General features: G+C 38.4%; 1 pseudogene; it reads right to left on the bottom strand.

The window, feature by feature from the left end:
- Window positions 1-20,036, bottom strand: part of LOC138010200 (uncharacterized) — a 60,521-nt pseudogene that overhangs the window by 29,998 nt on the left and 10,487 nt on the right.

Below are 20,036 nucleotides of genomic sequence, written 5' to 3'. Positions count from 1 at the left end.
CAACAAGTGGCGGTATTTGATCCCCACTTCTGCGCGCATCGATGCTCACAGGGGAAAATCTTCAGCCCCAAAGGCTCAATATGGATCGAAAAAGGCTCATTCAGCCTATGTTTTGAGCGCCACGAATATGCTTGTACCAGTAGGCTCGCGTAAGTATTAAACATTGTTGTTATATTCTGGGTAAAATTGTATAAACTATTTTCGTTCATGATAAATTAACGGCAATTTGTTTACGCGGTTACTCTAGGGTGCGTAGTTTTACTAGCTCTCATGTGCATGCGGGACAGGCTCGGGGGTAACGCATGGACGGTGAACGTTGGCACAGAACACCGCTGCTCAAACGTACTTTCCTTACAGAAAACCTTTGGCGCGTTAAAACATGATTCTTCAAGTCAAATCGTTTATTCAATTAGTGCTTTAGACACGCGAGTGCACGAGCGCGAATCGCCAAAATACATGTTCTCATTCCCCTGGCCAACCTGCCACGCCTAAACCCTTGTGCGCGCTCGTAAAAACCCATCTTACGTGGGAAAAAACGTCTGTGAAAAGACTAAAGTCTTGTTGAGAAAAAATGTTACTTATTAAGTAGGCTCGGTGCAGTTTCGTTAAAATAGTTTTGGTGTTGTAAAACCTCACAAGTTACCCCTCCGTAGACATTGGCACGTTGTGAATAAGAAATTATCAGTCCTTTATTATGTTCTTCCGGTTTCCTAATTTTCATGAATTATTACATGGATAAAAACCCTTTTGGAAACGAACAACGGAGCTACCGCGAAAATCGCCCCGTGGCGTGGAAACGTGAATTGCGTGTCGAGCTGGCTCATTACACTAACGACTCGACACGCAAGTCATGATTTTCGCGGTAGGTCGCTTGTTCGTTTTCCTCGGTCCTCGACTATCCCTGAGCGAAAAGAGAGACTGCTGGTAGACTAAGGTGTTCAAATTTGACGGATAATGATCACGCAAACAAAAAATGTTTGTTTCCAAAGTGGTTTTTATCCATGAAATAATTCATGAAAATTAGGAAACCGGACGAACATAATAATAGATCAATCATCTCTTATTCACAGCGTGTCAATGTCTACGGAAAAGTGGTCGGGAAGGTTTTACAACGCCAAAACTATTTTAACGAAGCCCCAGCGAGCATACTGGATAATTAACATTTTTTCTTTTTACAGACGTTTTTTCCCACGTAAGATGGGTTTTTACGAAAGTGCACAAGGGTTTTGGGGTGACAGGTTGGCCGGGGGAATGAGAACATGTTTTTTGGCGTCCACTCGCGTGTCTGAAGCACTAATTGAATAAACGATTTGACTCCAAAAATCATTTTTTAAGGCGCCAATGGTTTTCTGTTAGGAAAGTAGGTTTGAGTAGCGGTGTTCTGTGCCAACTTTCTCCGTTTATGCGTCACCCCCGAGCCTCTCTCTCCCGCATGCACATGAGAGCTAGTAAAACTACGCACCCTAGAGTAACAGCGAAAACAAATTGCGGTTAATTTATCAGGAACGAAAATAATTTATACAAATTTACCCAGAATATAACAAAAATGTTTAATACTTACCCCAGCCTACTGGTACAAGCATATTAGTGGCGCTCATAACATAGGCTGAATGTACCTTTTTTAATCCATATTGAACCTTTAGAGGTGAGGATTTTCCCTTGTGGGCATCGATCCCCGCAGAAGTGGGGATCGAACACCGTCACTTAGTCCCAAACAAATCTTGATGTCCTGGGCACACTGTTATTTTTAAATGAGACTCTTCTGTCTCAAAAATGCCTGAAATAAAAATGCCGATTAAATTTTAAAAAATGTGTGAAGAAAAAATCGCTTTCAAGGATTTGTAATATCTAAAAGGAAACCTCCTACCTTAGCTTTGATTCACTGTCCACTGCAATGTCGTCGCTAACTTTGCAATACGTGAGGTGATTGTAGACATCTTTGCTACACTCGCCGAATGCAACACACTCCGCATTCGCGAGGTTAAATGAACTGGGACCGCATGGTCCACCAACGAGCCTCAAGATGCCATGCAATGAAATGTTAATAACTAGCGACTCGATATCAATGCATGAAAAGTTTTTTTGCATCAAAAGTTAGTATTTCTAGCACGCGCTTTAGACTTACACCTGAAAACGCTAACACCCAAGAAAGGATTATAGCTATTGACCTTTGACCAGGTCATACGTCACGCAATCTTGTTCTTACAACATATCCTGGTTCTGTGACGGAATGTTACTTCTGTAAATTTGTTTGCGGCCAGGTACCGACACATTTCGAGCAAACAAGTGTATCACATGTCCAGCAAGCTACATATATTACACTACCAAACATAACGATTTAGTGGAGGATTATTTTGATCAGACAGATAATGGATATTTTTTAGAAACACGGTAAGGTTCATGTTATGTCGTGGTTTCGATCGAGTCCGGACTGAAACAAGGGCGGTGTGTGTTGATCGAAGTTCAAAAGCATCATCACTATATAAAATTTTTCTGCAAGCCCCTTAAGTAATTTTGCGAAGGTTTTCTCCAATATTTCTCTCCATGAAAACGGTTACAATTTGCTTTGCGAAGCCAGCGGGCGGTTTGTGTCATAAATTCAGTTGGAGTTTCTTGTCAAACTACTCTTCACATTTTGATCTCTCGACGGGGTAATTTTTCATTGCCGCCAGAAATGTTTTAACACAGTAGTTTACAAAGGTTGTTCTTCAAAGCCGTTGTTATTTCATGTCCAAACTCGACGTACCAATTGGGTTTCTGTAGTTTGGAAGTTGGGTGAAATTTGCCAGTTTTTGAAATATCTGAAACTGGTTTTCTTCCAAAGGCCAAAACATTCCGGTCAGTGTAAAATGCAGACTGCAGACTGCAAACTGCATACCGGGGGTGAAATGCAGACTGAGGGTAAAATGCAGACTGCAGACTGCAGACCAAAGATAAAATGCAGACTGAGGGTAAAAGAAATATTTATAATAAAAAACGAGTCATAAGCATAAAATAAAGAGTGTTTGAAAGACAATCCTGTTTTACATCTGTCAACAACTCACATTATCATGACTGTAGGTCGCTGCACCTTTTGGGGACTGCTCTTAAGAGTCCATGGAAAATGCGATCGTTGAAATTTTTCCGCGTCCAGATGCATTGAAATGTTCAAAGTTATTTCTCACACCAGTACATCGAAGGATATCGATTGACAAACCAACAATTATCATTCGGAATACCGAGTTATACTATTTACCACAAAAATCCGGAAATTTCGGTAGGAATGTAAATGGTAAGGCTATTTTCGTCTTCCCAAACAAAAAATTTCCGGATAAAACGGGATTCTTGAAAGGTAGTCCAAAATTTCCAATCAGACTAGACCCCCCGTGAGGGTACACTGGGTTGCCTGTGGTACGTGCACCGTTCCAAACAATTTTTTTCAAGGTCATTAAGAAGTCATACCAGAAGAGGCCCTTTGGCTCACAGGTCCTCACACGTTTGTACGACGAAACAGATCTGTCCTTGCGTAATATGTAGCTCTAACAGTGCACGATATTGTTTTGGTATTGTCTATCATTGTAGTGCCATGGTAGAAGTCTTGGGTAAATAGCCTGAGAAGAAATGTGGTTACTAGCAAAGTACTGAACCCAGAATAATTGAAGAAAATAAATGGGAAGTGAGAAACATTGGCTTCTTGCCTGACATGTTGATAAACTTCTTTTCACCACAAGTTTAAGCGTGCCCGCTGAGCATCTGACAGCTTTGTAATGCCGAAGTTCACTGAAGTTAACCCTGTTCGGCGGGGTTAGTGTTTGGATGGGAGACCAAAACAATATACCCCTCATAAAACAGAAGCATCGGACCGAAAATACTATTAACGCTAACAAATGCGAACTCAGCAAAGTACAGATCTTGTTAGCTTCCTTTATGCAAAATCAAATATTGATGAAAAAGTAACTAACTATTGACACACAGTTTTTAGAAAGAGCAGAAGGAAGTCTCCAGGACGGTCGATCGAGAATAACATATTTCCGATATGAAAACAACATTAATTTTGAACCGTGAATATAGAATATAAAAAGTTACGATCAGCGACAAACATTTTGGAAGATTTTTGCTACGTTCAAATAAATCGCCAAATCGAAAGTGACATGGCCGGAATTCAGCGGGCGCCGTGATTAAGTTACCGCGGCATGTTTACTCGCCAAAGAGTGAAGCATCTGTGTCAAATGATGGCAAGATACCGGGTTAAAAAAAAAAGATACTTTTTCAGTCAAATGTTATAAAGTTTGACAATGAAATGAGCGAAGTCAAAACAAAGATCACAATCACGCAACTCTTGTTTATGCAAAATCAAAATTTACTCTCCAAGACGCGTTCGACGTTATTTATCACCAGGTAATTTCATCATTTTGGAAATGGCAGCTACTTTATTATTCATCTGCGTCACAATTTTTCACTGATTTGGGGGCTCATTTTGTTGAAACTCAAGCACGCTTCCAACAGGCCTGTGAACCCTTCCTGCTTACAGAGCAATGCTAAAAAACTTCTCCCATATCACATTTCAACCTTAAGCTCGGAAATTCAATACACAACATGATATTATAATTCACAAAGGCAGAAAATACCACAGAATCCTTTTCCAGCGAAACAAACAACATATTTGCTCTTAGAGGCGATAACCTCTTCCTATTTCATTGCGTGCGTGAAGGCAAGAAACTCAATCATGTCAAACTACCATATACTTCAGGTAAATACAGTTCACTTTGATCTCGGCTCGACGGGCGATAGATTGTTGTCGAAGTCCATTACTCGTCGCTTTTAAGATTCCACCGCCTGTATATCCAATAGACCTGCCATTCATGAGCTTCATAAGGGTATATTTTGTTCAAAGATCCACTAAAACGCCATTCGCGTTACATGACTTTCGACGCCATTGCCGGTTAAAATCACCGTTCTACTGTGTCCACCAGAGAAATCTACGCATTTTCCACTACCCTCTCGATACTAAGAAAATACGCACAGAAGGCTCTATGCACAAAGTCACCACTTAGCAGGGGAGTGACAGGCAAGACTTTTACCGACACGGAAAAAAATAAAAAAACCAGGAAATAAAAGCAGATTCCTACTGAGTTTGTCGTACTGGCAACCCAGTAATAAATGCAACCAAAAATTGCTAGACCAATTCTTAAGACGAAAAGGACTTACAAAGACGTCAGTTAAGCTATGAAAGACCTTTAATCCAGGTTTGAGTTTTGTGTTTTGTAGAGTAATTTGTAATCATTTTTTGTTAAATTTTGCCCCTCCTTGGTATTAAAAGTACAAAAATTCCTCTCGGTCACCTTTCTTTTGTTTATGGCCCTCTTATTGCAATTGCAATTGGCGTTGCATTACTTGCCATACAAGAGTACAAGTTGAAGATTACAATTTTACTGCATATGTCCAATCAGAAGCGAGTGATCTTCTTGAATGTATTCTTAATAAATGGGAAATAGCAAAGCAATCACGTGTCTATTTGAATAGAACCGTTTATTAAATGTAGAGTATTTCTTGACTGGAGCGGTGGAATTAAATCTTCTAAAATGCCATGCAACATGACCCGATTTCGCAAAAGCAACATGTTTATGACAATAAAGTGTATTTTAGTAAAAAAAAAAAAAAGTCAAATAAATTGTACACAACAATTGAAATAATCGGAGCAGAACGCAAGTTGCCATTCTACTTCTTATCTACAATTTCATGACAAATTTGTACACTGTTAAAGCCCGTCGGAACAAATACGACCATGCAAATTCAGTGATAAAGGTGATGTACACACTAGTCCTTCGTCCCAGTTCATTAGGCCTTTTTTCCACAAGAAATCACCGCATTTTATTTTTTGTGCATTTAATAGACACTTCTTTGACATTTTACCTTTGATGACATAAACCTGATTGGCCAACGGTCCACCTTCACCATCGGACCCACAGGCTGCAGATCTGCCGTACTTGTAGTAGGTCTTCTCCGCTGTAGCACTGGCTGCGCACCATCCTCCATCTTGAACTGCAAACATCTTGTATCCTTTTCTCATTGCAGCCACAGCGCACTTTGTAATGGCGTTCTCTCGAGCATGATACGATCCATCCAAAATGGAATCTTTTCCTTCCAATGGTTGGATGGCTCGATTGGAGGTGTCTTTGAAGCAGCCGATGGTTTCAAATCCTGATGGAAAGTCAATCTTAATATTTACTATATTGCTGTACGATTTTGCAAGACTATAACACAACATCACAATGGAAATATAAAAGAAAAGGCCTCAAATAAAATTGCCCGTTCCTAAGTGTTATTTGAATTTCTTTATTCTTGTACAACCTAGATCCGCTTACAAAAAGTAACCGATCTAACCAATTTACCAAGGAAAACGGAAACCGCAAAAGGGAAAACGTTCTGAAAATTGGACGAGTACCTATTAATTCGGAATTGTGGGAGAATATCAAGTGAATTTTTTTTGCAATAAATGCAACCAAAAATTGCTAGACCAATTCTTAAGAAAAAAATGACTTACAAAAACGTCAGTTAAGCTATGAAAGACCTTTAATCCAGGTTTGAGTACTGTGTTTTGTAGAGTATTTTGTTAAGTTTTCCCCCTCCTTGGCATTAAAAGTTCAAAAATTCCTCTCGGTCACCTTTCTTTCGTTTATGCCCCTCTTATTGCAATTGGCGTTGCATTACTTGCTATACAAGAGTACAAGTTGAAGATTACAATTTTACTGCATCTTTCCAATCAGAATGGAGTGATCTTCTTGAATGTATTCTTAATAAAAGGGAAATAGCAAAGCAATCAAGTGTCTATTTGAATAGAACCGTTTATTGAATATAGAGTATTTCTTGACTGGAGCGGTGGAATTAAATCTTCTAAAATGCCATGCAACATGACCCGATTTCGCAAAAGCAACATGTTTACGACAATAAAGTGTATTTTAGTAAAAAAAAAGTCAAATAAACTGTACACAACAATTGAAATAATCGGAGCAGAATGCAAGTTGCTATTCTAGTTCTGATCTACAATTTCTTGACAAATTTGTACACTGTTAAAGCCCGTCGGAACAAATACGACCATGCAAATTGATTGTTTGATAAAGATCAAGTACACACCAGTCCTTCGTCCCAGTTCATTAGGCCTTTTTTTGGACAAGAAAACACCGCATTTTATTTTTTGTGCATTTAATAGACACTTCAATCACATTTTACCTTTGATGACATAAACCTGATTGGCCCCCGGTCCACCTTCGCCATCGGACCCACAGGCTGCAGATATGCCGTACTTGTCGAAGGTCTGGTCCGCTGTAGCACTGGCTGCGCACCATCCTCCATCTTGAACTGCAAACATCTTTTACCCTTTTCTCATTGCAGCCACAGCGCACTTTGCAATGGCGTTCTTTCGAGCACCATACGATCCATCCAGAATGGAATCTTTTCCTTCCAATGGTTGGATGGCTCGACTGGAAGTGTCTTTGAAGCAGCCGATGGTTTCAAAACCTGATGGAAAGTCAATCTTCATTTGTACTATATTGCTGTACGATTTTGCAAGACTATGGCACAACATCACAATTGAAATATAAAAGAAAAGGCCGCAAATAAAATTGCCCTTTCTGGAGTGTTCTTTGAATTTCTTTATTCTTATACAACTTCGATCCGCTTACAAAATGTAACCGATGTAAACAATCCACCAAGGAAAACGGAAACCGCAAAAGGGAAAACGTTCTGAAAATTGGACGAGTACCTATTAATTCGGAATTGTGCGAGACTATCAAGTAAATTTTTTTTTGCAATAAATGCAACCAAAAATTGCTAGACAAATTCTTAGGAAAAAACGACTTACAAAAACGTCAGTTAAGCTATGAAAGACCTTTAATCGAGGTTTGAGTACTGTGTTTTGTAGTGTAATTTATCATCATTTTTTGTTAAGTTTTGTCCCTGCTTGGTATTAAAAGTACAAAAATTCCTCTCGGTGCATTTCATAGACACTTCTTCGACATTTTACCTTTGATTAGATAAACCTGATTGGCAAACGGTCCACCTTCGCCATCGGCCCCACAGGCTGCAGATGTGCCGTACTTGTCGAAGGTCTGGTCCGCTGTAGCACTGGCTGCGCACCATCCTCCATCTTGAACTGCAAACATCTTGTATCCTTTTCTCATTGCAGCCACAGTGCACTTTGCAATGGCGTTCTTTCGAGCACCATACGATCCATCCAGAATGGAATCTTTTCCTTCCAATGGTTGGATGGCTCGATTGGAGGTGTCTTGGAAGCAGCCGATGGTTTTAAAACCTGATGGAAAGTCAATCTTAATATTAACTATATTGCTGTACGATTTTGCAAGACTATGGCACAACATCACAATGGAAATATAAAAGAAAATGCCGCAAATAAAATTGCCCGTTCCTAAGTGTTCTTTGAATTTCTTTATTCTTATGCAACGTCGATCCGCTTCCAAAAAGTAACCGATCTAAACAGTCCACCAAGGAAAACGGGGACCGCAAAAAGGAAAACGTTCTGAAAATTGGACGAGTACCTATTAATTCGGATTTGTTCGAGACTATCAAGTGAATTTTTTTTTGCAATAAATGCAACCAAAAATTGCTAGACCAATTCTTAGGAAAAAAAACACTTACAAAAACGTCAGTTAAGCTATGAAAGACCTTTAATCCAGGTTTGAGTACTGTGTTTTGTAGTGTAATTTGTCATCATTTTTTGTTAAGTTTTGCCCCTGCTTGGTATTAAAAGTACACAAATTCCTCTCGGTGCATTTCATAGACACTTCTTCGACATTTTACCTTTGATGAGATAAACCTGATTGGCCCCCGGTCCACCTTCGCCATCGGGCCCACAGGCTGCAGATGTGCCGTACTTGTCGAAGGTCTGGTCCGCTGTAGCACTGGCCGCGCACCATCCTCCATCTTGAACTGCAAACATCTTGTATCCTTTTCTCATTGCAGCCACAGTGCACTTTGCAATGGCGTTCTTTCGAGCACCATACGATCCATCCAGAATGGAATCTTTTCCTTCCAATGGTTGGATGGCTTGATTGGAGGTGTCTTGGAAGCAGCCGATGGTTTTAAAACCTGATGGAAAGTCAATCTTAATATTTACTATATTGCTGTACGATTTTGCAAGACTATGGCACAACATCACAATGGAAATATAAAAGAAAATGCCGCAAATAAAACTGCCCGTTCCTAAGTGTTCTTTGAATTTCTTTATTCTTATGCAACCTCGATCCGCTTACAAAAAGTAACCGATCTAAACAATCCACCAAGGAAAACGGAGACCGCAAAAGGAAAACGTTGTGAAAATTGGACGAGTACCTATTAATTCGGAATTGTGCGAGAATATCAAGTGAATTTTTTTTGCAATAAATGCAACCCAAATTTGCTAGACCAATTCTTAGGGAAAAAACGACTTACAAAAACGTCAGTTAAGCTATGAAAGACGTTTAATCCAGGTTTGAGTACTGTGTTTTGTAGAGTAATTTGTCATCATTTTTTCATTAAGTTTTGCCCCTGCTTGGTATTAAAAGCACAAAAATTTCTCTCGGTCACCTTTCTTTTGTTTATGCCCCTCTTATTGCAATTGGCGTTGCATTACTTGCCATACAAGAGTACAAGTTGAAGATTACAATTTTACTGCATATGTCCAATCAGAATGGAATGATCTTCTTGAATGTATTCTTAATAAATGGGAAATAGCAAAGCAATCAAGTGTCTATTTGAATAGAACCGTTTATTAAATATAGAGTATTTCTTGACTGGAGCGGTGGAATTAAATCTTCTAAAATGCCATGCAACATGACCAGATTTCGCAAAACCAACATGTTTACGACAATAAAGTGCATTTTAGTAAAAAAAAAGTCAAATAAACTCTACACAACAATTGAAATAATCGGAGCAGAACGCAAATTGCCATTCTAGTTCTTATCTACAATTTCATGACAAATTTGTACACTGTTAAAGCCCGTCGGAACAAATACGACCATGCAAATTGAGTGTTTGATAAAGATGAAGTACACACTAGTCCTTCGCCCTAGTTCATTAGGTCTTTTTTCCACAAGAAAACACCGCATTTTATTTTTTGTGTATTTAATAGACACTTCTTTGACATTTTACCTTTGATGACATAAACCTGATTGGCCCACAGTCCACCTTTGCCATCGGACACACAGGCTGCAGATCTGCCGTACTTGTCAAAGGTCTGGTCCGCTGTAGCACTGGCTGCACACCATCCTCCATCTTGAACTGCAAACATCTTGTATCCTTTTCTCATTGCAGCCACAGCGCACTTTGCAATGGCGTTCTTTCGAGCATGAGACGATCCATCCAGAATGGAATCTTTTTCTTCCAATGGTTGGATGGCTCGATTGGAGGTGTCTTTGAAGCAGCCGATGGTTTCAAATCCTGATGGGAAGTCAATCTTAATATTTACTATATTGCTGTACGATTTTGCAACACTATGGCACAACATCACAATGGAAATATAAAAGAAAAGGCCTCAAATTAAATTGCCCGTTCCTAAGTGTTATTTGAATTTCTTTATTCTTGTACAACCTAGATCCGCTTACAAAAAGTAACCGATCTAAACAATTTACCAAGGAAAACGGAAACCACAAAAGAGAAAACGTTCTGAAAATTGGACGAGTACCTATTAATTCGGGATTGTGCGAGAATATCAAGTGAATTTTTTTTGCAATAAATGCAACACAAAATTGCTAGACCAATTCTTAAGAAAAAAACGACTTACAAAAACGTCATTTAAGCTATGAAAGACCTTTAATCCAGGTCTGAGTACTGTGTTTTGTAGAGTAATTTGTCATCATTTTTTGTTACGTTTTGCCCCTGCTTGGTATTAAAAGTACAAAAATTCCTCTCGGTCACCTTTCTTTTGTTTATGCCCCCCCTATTACAATTGGCGTTGCATTACTTGCCATACAAGAGTACAAGTTGAAGATTACAATTTTACTGCATATGTCCTATCACAATGGAGTGATCTTCTTGAATGTATTCTTAATAAATGGGAAATAGCAAAGTAATCAAATGTCTATTTGAATAGAACCGTTTATTAAATATAGAGTATTTCTTGACTGGAGCGGTGGAATTAAATCTTCTAAAATGCCATACAACATCACCAGATTTCGAAAAAGCAACATGTTTACGACAATAAAGTGGATTTTAGTAAAAAAAAAGTCAAATAAACTGTACACAACAAATGAAATAATCGGAGCAGAATACAAGTTCCCATTCTAGTTTTTATCTACAATTTCATAACAAATTTGTACACTGTTAAAGCCCGTCGGAACAAATACGACCATGCAAATTCAGTGTTTGATAAAGATGAAGTACACACTAGTCTTTCGTCCTAGTTCATTGCCTCATTTTTCCACAAGAAAACACCGCATTTTATCTTTTGTGCATTTAATAGACACTTCTTCCACATTTCACCTTTGATGAGATAAACCTGATTGGCCCAGGGTCCACCTTCGCCATCGGACCCACAGGCTGCAGATGTGCCGTACTTGTCGAAGGTCTGGTCCGCTGTAGGACTGGTTGCGCACCATCCTCCATCTTGAACTGCAAACATCTTGTATCCTTTTCTCATTGCAGCCACAGCGCACTTTGCAATGGCGTTCTTTCGAGCACCATACGATCCATCAAGAATGGAATCTTTTTCTTCCAATGGTTGGATGGCTCGATTGGAGGTGTCTTTGAAGCAGCCGATGGTTTCAAAACCTGATGGAAAGTCAACCTTAATATTTACTATATTGCTGTACGATTTTGCAAGACTATGGCACAACATCACAATGGAAATATAAAAGAAATGGCCGCAAATAAAATTGCCATTTCTTGAGTGTTCTTTGAATTTCTTTTTTCTTATACAACCTCGATCCGCTTACAAAAAAAAAAACCGATCTAAACAATCCACCAAGGAAAACGGAAACCGCAAAAAGGAAAACGTTCTGAAAATTGGACGAGTACCTATTAATTCGGAATTGTGCGAGACTATCAAGTGAATTTTTTTTTGCAATAAATGTAACCAAAAATTGCTAGACCAATTCTTAAGAAAAAAACGACTTCCAAAAACGTCAGTTAAGCTATAAAAGACCTTTAATCCAGGTTTGAGTACTGTGTTTTGTAGTGTAATTTGCCATCATTTTTTGTTAAGTTTTGCCCCTGCTTGGCATTAAAAGTACAAAAATTCTCCCCGGTGCATTTAACAGACACTGCTTCGACATTTTACCTTTGATGAAATAAACCTGATTGGCCCCCGGTCCACCTTCGCCATCGGGCCCACAGGCTGCAGATGTGCCGTACTTGTCGAAGGTCTGGTCCGCTGTAGCACTGGCTGCACACCATCCTCCATCTTGAACTGCAAATATCTTGTATCCTTTTCTCATGGCAGCCACAGCGCACTTTGCAATGGCGTTCTTTCGAGAACTATACGATCCATCCAGAATGGAATCTTTTTCTTCCAATGGTTGGATGGCTCGATTCAAGCTTTCTTTGAAGCAGCCGATGCTTTCAAAACCTTGTGGAAAGTCAATCTTATTATTTACTATATTGCTGTACGATTTTGCAAGACTATGGCACAACATCACAATGGAAATATAAAAGAAAAGGCCGCAAATAAAATTGCCCGTTACTGAGTGTTCTTTGAATTTCTTTATTCTTATTCAACCTCGATCCGCTTACAAAAAGTAACCGATCTAAACAATCTACCAAGGAAAACGGAAACCGCAAAGAGGAAAACGTTCTGAAAATTGGACGAGTACCTATTAATTCGGAATTGTGCGAGACTATCAAGTGAATTTTCTCTTTGGATTAAATGCAACCTAAAATTGCTAGAACAATTCTTAAGAAAAAAACGAATTACAAAAACGTCAGTTAAGCTATGAAAGACCTTTAATCCAGGTTTGAGTACTGTGTTTTGTAGAGTAATTTGTCATCATTTTTTGTTAAGTTTTGCTCCTGCTTGGTATTAAAAGTTCAAAAATTCCTCTCGGTCACCTTTCTTTTGTTTATGCCCCTCTTATTGCAATTGGCGTTGCATTACTTGCCATACAAGAGTACAAGTTGAATATTACAATTTTACTGCATATGTCCAATCAGAATGGAGTGATCTTCTTGAATGTATTCTTAAAAAATGGGAAATAGCAAAGCAATCAAGTGTCTATTTGAATAGAACCGTTTATTAAATATAGAGTATTTCTTGACTGGAGCGGTGGAATTAAATCTTCTAAAATGCCATGCAACATGACCCGATTTCGCAAAAGCAACATGTTTACGACAATAAAGTGTATTTTACTAAAAAAAAAAGTCAAATAAACTGTACACAACAATTGAAATAATCGGAGCAGAACGCGAGTTGCCATTTTAGTTCTTATCTAAAATTTTATGACAAATTTGTAGACTGTTAAAGCCCGTGGGAACAAATACGACCATGCAATTTCAGTGTTTGATAAAGATGAAGTACACACTAGTCCTTCGTCCTAGTTCATTAGGTCTTTTTTCCACAAGAAAACACCGCATTTTATTTTTTGTGCATTTAATAGACACTTCTTTGACATTTTACCTTTGATGACGTAAACCTGATTGGCCCCCTGTCCACCTTCGCCATCGGACCCACAGGCTGCAGATCTGCCGTACTTGTCGAAGGTCTGGTCCGCTGTAGCACTGGCTGCGCACCATCCACCATGTTGAACTGCAAATATCTTGTATCCTTTTCTCATTGCAGCCACGGCGCACTTTGCAATGGCGTTCTTTCGAGCACCATACCATCCATCCAGAATTGAATCTTTTTCTTCCAATGGTTGGATGGCTCGATTCAAGCTGTCTTTGAAGCAGCCGATGGTTTCAAAACCTGATGGAAAGTCAATCTTAATATTTACTATATTGCTGTACGATTTTGCAAGACTATGGCACAACATAACAATGGAAATATAAAAAAAATGGCCCCAAATAAAATTGCCCGTTCCTGAGTGTTATTTGAATTTCTTTATTGTTATTCAACCTAGATCCGCTTACAAAAAGTAACCGATCTAAACAATCCACCAAGGAAAACGGAAACCGCAAAAAGGAGAAGGTTCTGAAAATTGGACGAGTACCTATTAATTCGGAATTGTGCGAGAATATCAAGTGAATTTTTTTGCAATAAATGCTACCAAAAACTGCTAGACCAATTTTTAAGAAAAAAGGGACCTACATAAACGTCAGTTAAGCTATGAAAGACCTTTAATCCAGGTTTGAGTACTGTGTTTTGTAGAGTAATTTGTCATCATCTTTTGTTAAGTTTTGCCCCTGCTTGGTATTAAAAGTACAAAAATTCCTCTGGGTCACCTTTCTTTTGTTTATGCCCCTCTTATTGCAATTGGCGTTGCATTACTTGCCATACAAGAGTACAAGTTGAAGATTACAATTTTACTGCATATGTCCAATCAGAATGGAGTGATCTTCTTGAATGTATTCTTAATAAATGGGAAATAGCAAAGCAATCAAGTGTCTATTTGAATAGAACCGTTTATTAAATATAGAGTATTTCTTGACTGGAGCGGTGGAATTAAATCTTCTAAAATGCCATGCAACATGACCCGATTTCGCAAAAGCAACATGTTTACGACAAAGTGTATTTTACTAAAAAAAAAAGTCAAATAAACTGTACACAACAATTGAAATAATCGGAGCAGAACGCAAGTTGCCATTCTATTTCTCATCTACAATTTCATGACAAATTTGTACAGTGTTAAAGCCCGTCGGAACAAATACAACCATGCAAATTCAGTGTTTGATAAAGATGAAGTACACACTAGTCCTTTGTCCTAGTTCATTAGGTCTTTTTTCCAAGAGAAAACACAGCATTTTATTTTTTGTGCATTTAATAGACACTTTTTTGACATTTTACCTTTGATGACATAAACCTCATTAGCCCCCGGTCCACCGTCGCCATCGGACCCACAGGCTGCAGATCTGCCGTACTTGTCGAAGGTCTGGTCCGCTGTAGCACTGGCCGCGCACCATCCTCCATCTTGAACTGCAAACATCTTGTATCCTTTTCTCATTGCAGCCACGGCGCACTTTGCAATCGCGTTCTTTCGAGAACCATGCGATCCATCCAGAATGGAATCTTTTCCTTCCAATGGTTGGATGGCTCGATTCAAGGTGTCGTTGAAGCAGCCGATGGTTTCAAAACCTGATGGAAAGTCAATCTTAATTTTTACTATATTGCTGTACGATTTTGCAAGACTATGGCACAACATCACAATGGAAATATAAAAGAAAAGGCCGCAAATAAAATTGCCCGTTCCTGAGTGTTATTTGAATTTCTTTATTGTTATTCAACCTAGATCCGCTTACAAAGAGTAACCGATCTAAACAATCCACCAAGGAAAACGGAAACCGCAAAAGGGAAAACGTTCTGAAAATTGGACGAGTACCTATTAATTCGGAATTGTGCGAGAATATCAAGTGAATTTTTTTGCAATAAATGCTACCAAAAATTGCTAGACCAATCCTTAAGAAAAAAAGTATCTACATAAACGTCAGTTAAGCTATGAAAGACCTTTAATCCAGGTTTGAGTACTGTGTTTTGTAGAGTAATTTGTCATCATTTTTTGTTAAGTTTTGTCCCTGCTTGGTATTAAAAGTACAGAAATTCCTCTCGGTCATCTTTGTTTTGTTTATGCCTCTCTTATTGCAATTGGCGTTGCATTACTTGCCATACAAGAGTACAAGTTGAAGATTACAATTTTACTGCATATGTCCAATCAGAATGGAGTGATCTTCTTGAATGTATTCTTAATAAATGGGAAATAGCAAAGCAGTCAAGTGTCTATTTAAATAGAACCGTTTATTAAATATAGAGTATTTCTTGACTGGAGCGGTGGAATGAAATCTTCTAAAATGCCATGCAACATGACCAGATTTCGCAAAGGCAACATGTTTACGACAATAAAGTGCATTTTAGTAAAAAAAAAAGTCAAATAAACTCTACGCAACAATTGAGATAATCGGAGCAGAACGCGAGTTGCCATTCTATTTCTTATCTACAATTTCATGACAAATCTGTATACTGTTAAAGCAAGTCGGAACAAATAAGACCATGCAAATTCAATGTTTGATAAAGATGAAGTACTTACTAGTCCTTCGTCCTAGTTCATTAGGTCTTTTTTCCACAAGAAAACCCCGCATTTTATTTTTTGTGTATTTAATACACACCTATTTGACATTTTACCTTTGATGAGATAAACCTGATTGGCCCCCGGTCCACCTTCGCCATCGGACCCACAGGCTGCAGATGTGCCGTACTTGTCGAAGGTCTGGTCCGCTGTAGCACTGGCTGCGCACCATCCTCCATCTTGAACTGCAAACATCTTGTATCCTTTTCTCATTGCAGCCACGGCGCACTTTGCAATGGCGTTCTTTCGAGCACCATACCATCCATCCAGAATGGAATCTTTTTCTTCCAATGGTTGGATGGCTCGATTCAAGGTGTCGTTGAAGCAGCCGATGGTTTCAAAACCTGATGGAAAGTCAATCTTCATTTGTACTATATTCCTGTACGATTTTGCAAGATTATGGCACAACATATTAATGGAAATATAAAAGAAAAGGCCGCAAATAAAATTGCCCGTTCCTGAGTGTTATTTGAATTTCTTTACTGTTATTCAACCTAGATCCGCTTACAAAAAGTAACCGATCTAAACAATCCACCAAGGAAAACGGAAACCGCAAAAAGGAAAACGTTCTGAAAATTGGACGAGTACCTATTAATTCGGAATTGTGCGAGAATATCAAGTGAATTTTTTTGCAGTAAGAGGTACCAAAAATTGCTAGACCAATTCTCAAGAAAAGAAGGATCTACATAAACGTCAGTTAAGCTACTAAAGACCTTTAATCCAAGTTTGAGTACTGTGTTTTGTAGAGTAATTTGTCATCATTTTTTGTTAAGTTTTGCCCCTGCTTGGTATTAAAAGTACAAAAATTCCTCTCGGTCACCTTTCTTTTCTTTATGCCCCTCTTATAGCAATTGGCGTTGCATTACTTGCCATACAAGAGTACAAGTTGAAGATTACAATTTTACTGCATATGTCCAATCAGAATGGAGTGATCTTCTTGAATGTATTCTTAATAAATGGGAAATAGCAAAGCAATCAATTGTCTATTTAAATAGAACCTTTTATTAAATATAGAGTATTTCTTGACTGGAGCGGTGGAATAAAATCTTCTAAAATGCCATGCAACATGACCAGATTTTGCAAAGGCAACATGTTTATGACAACAAAGTGCATTTTAGTAAAAAAAAAAAGGTCAAATAAACTGTACACAACAATTGAGATAATCGGAGCAGAACGCGAGTTGCCATTCTAATTCATATCTACAATTTCATGACAAACTTGTATACTGTTAAAGCCCGTGGGAACAAATACGACCATGCAAATTCAATGTTTGATAAAGATGAAGTACACACTAGTCCTTCGTCCTAGTTCATTAGGTCTTTTTTCCACAAGAAAACACCGCATTTTATTTTTTGTGCATTTAATAGACACCTATTTGACATTTTACCTTTGATGACATAAACCTGATTGGCCCCCGGTCCACCTTCGGCATCGGACCCACAGGCTGCAGATCTGCCGTACTTGTCGAAGGTCTGGTCCGCTCTAGCACTGGCTGCGCACCATCCTCCATCTTGAACTGCAAACATCTTGTATCCTTTTCTCATTGCAGCCACGGCGCACTTTGCAATGGCGTTCTTTCGAGCACCATACCATCCATCCAGAATGGAATCTTTTTCTTCCAATGGTTGGATGGCTCGATTGGAGGTGTCTTTGAAGCAGCCGATGGTTTCAAAACCTGATGGAAAGTCAATCTTAATATTTACTATATTGCTGTACGATTTTGCAAGACTATGGCACAACATAACAATGGAAATATAAAAGAAAAGGCCGCAAATAAAATTGCCCGTTCCTGAGTGTTATTTGAATTTCTTTGCTGTTATTCAACCTAGATCCGCTTACAAAAAGTAACCGATCTAAACAATCCACCAAGGAAAACGGAAACCGCAAAAAGGAAAACGTTCTGAAAATTGGACGAGAACCTATTAATTCGGAATTCTGCGAGAATATCAAGTGATTTTTTTTGCAATAAATGCTACCAAAAACTGCTACAACATTTCTTAAGAAAAAAAGGACCTACATAAACGTCAGTTAAGCTATGAAAGACCTTTAATACAGGTTTGAGTACTGTGTTTTGTAGAGTAATTTGTCATCATTTTTTGTTAAGTTTTGCCCCTGCTTGGTATTAAAAGTACAAAAATTCCTCTGGGTCACCTTTCTTTTGTTTATGCCCCTCTTATTGCAATTGGCGTTGCATTACTTGCCATACAAGAGTACAAGTTGAAGATTACAATTTTACTGCATATGTCCAATCAGAATGGAGTGATCTTCTTGAATGTATTCTTAATAAATGGAAAATAGCAAAGCAATCAAGTGTCTATTTGAATAGAACCGTTTATTGAATATAGAGTATTTCTTGACTGGAGCAGTGGAATTAAATCTTCTAAAATGCCATGCAACATGACCCGATTTCGCAAAAGCAACATGTTTACGACAATAAAGTGTATTTTACTAAAAAAAAAAGTCAAATAAACTGTACACAACAATTGAAATAATCGGAGCAGAACGCGAGTTCCCATTCTAATTCTTATCTACAATTTCATGACAAATTTGTACAGTGTTAAAGCTTGTCGGAACAAATACGACCATGCAAATTCAGTGTTTGATAAAGATGAAGTACACACTAGTCCTTCGTCCTAGTTCATTAGGTCTTTTTTCCACAAGAAAACACCGCATTTTATTTTTTGTGCATTTAATAGACACTTATTTGACATTTTACCTTTGATGACATAAACCTGATTGGCCCCCGGTCCACCTTCGGCATCGGACCCACAGGCTGCAGATCTGCCGTACTTGTCGAAAGTCTGGTCCGCTGTAGCACTGGCTGCGCACCATCCTCCATGTTGAACTGCAAACATCTTGTATCCTTTTCTCATTGCAGCCACGGCGCACTTTGCAATGGCGTTCTTTCGAGAACCATACGATCCATCCAGAATGGAATCTTTTCCTTCCAATGGTTGGATGGCTCGATTGGAGGTGTCGTTGAAGCAGCCGATGGTTTCAAAACCTGTTGGAAAGTCAATCTTAATATTTACTATATTGCTGTACGATTTTGCAAGACTATGGCACAACATCACAATGGAAATATAAAAGAAAAGGCCGCAAATAAAATTGCCCGTTCCTGAGTGTTATTTGAATTTCTTTATTCTTATACAACCTAGATCCGCTTACAAAAAGTAACCGATCTAAACAATCCACCAAGGAAAACGGAAACCGCAAAAAGGAAAACGTTCTGAAAATTGTACGGATACTTATTAATTCGGAATTGTGCGAGAATATCAAGTGAATTTTTTTTGCAATAAATGGAACCAAAAATTGCTAGACCAATTCTTAAGAAAAAAACGACTTCCAAAAAGGTCAGTTAAGCTATGAAAGACCTGTTATCCAGGTTTGAGTACTGTGTTTTGTAGAGTACATTGTGATGTTTTTTTGTTAAGGTTTGCCCTTGCTTTTTATTAAAAGTACAAAAATTCCTCTCGGTCACCTTTCTTTTGTTTATGCCTCTCTTATTGCAATTGGCGTTGCATTACTTGCCATACAAGAGTACAAGTTGAAGATTACAATTTTACTGCATATGTCCAATCAGAATGGAGTGATCTTCTTGAATGTATTCTTAATAAATGGGAAATAGCAAAGCAATCAAGTGTCTATTTGAATAGAACCGTTTATTAAATATAGAGTATTTCTTGACTGGAGCGGTGGAATTAAATCTTCTAAAATGCCATGCAACATGACCAGATTTCGCAAAAGCAACATGTTTACGACAATAAAGTGCATTTTAGTAAAAAAAAAGTCAAATAAACTATACACAACAATTAAAATAATCGGAGCAGAACGCAACTTGCCATTCTAGTTCTT

The sequence above is a fragment of the Montipora foliosa genome, chromosome 7 (genome assembly GCF_036669935.1).
Source record: "Montipora foliosa isolate CH-2021 chromosome 7, ASM3666993v2, whole genome shotgun sequence".
In the NCBI taxonomy this organism is placed as follows: domain Eukaryota; kingdom Metazoa; phylum Cnidaria; class Anthozoa; order Scleractinia; family Acroporidae; genus Montipora; species Montipora foliosa.
This window is presented reverse-complemented; position numbering and strand designations above follow the sequence as displayed.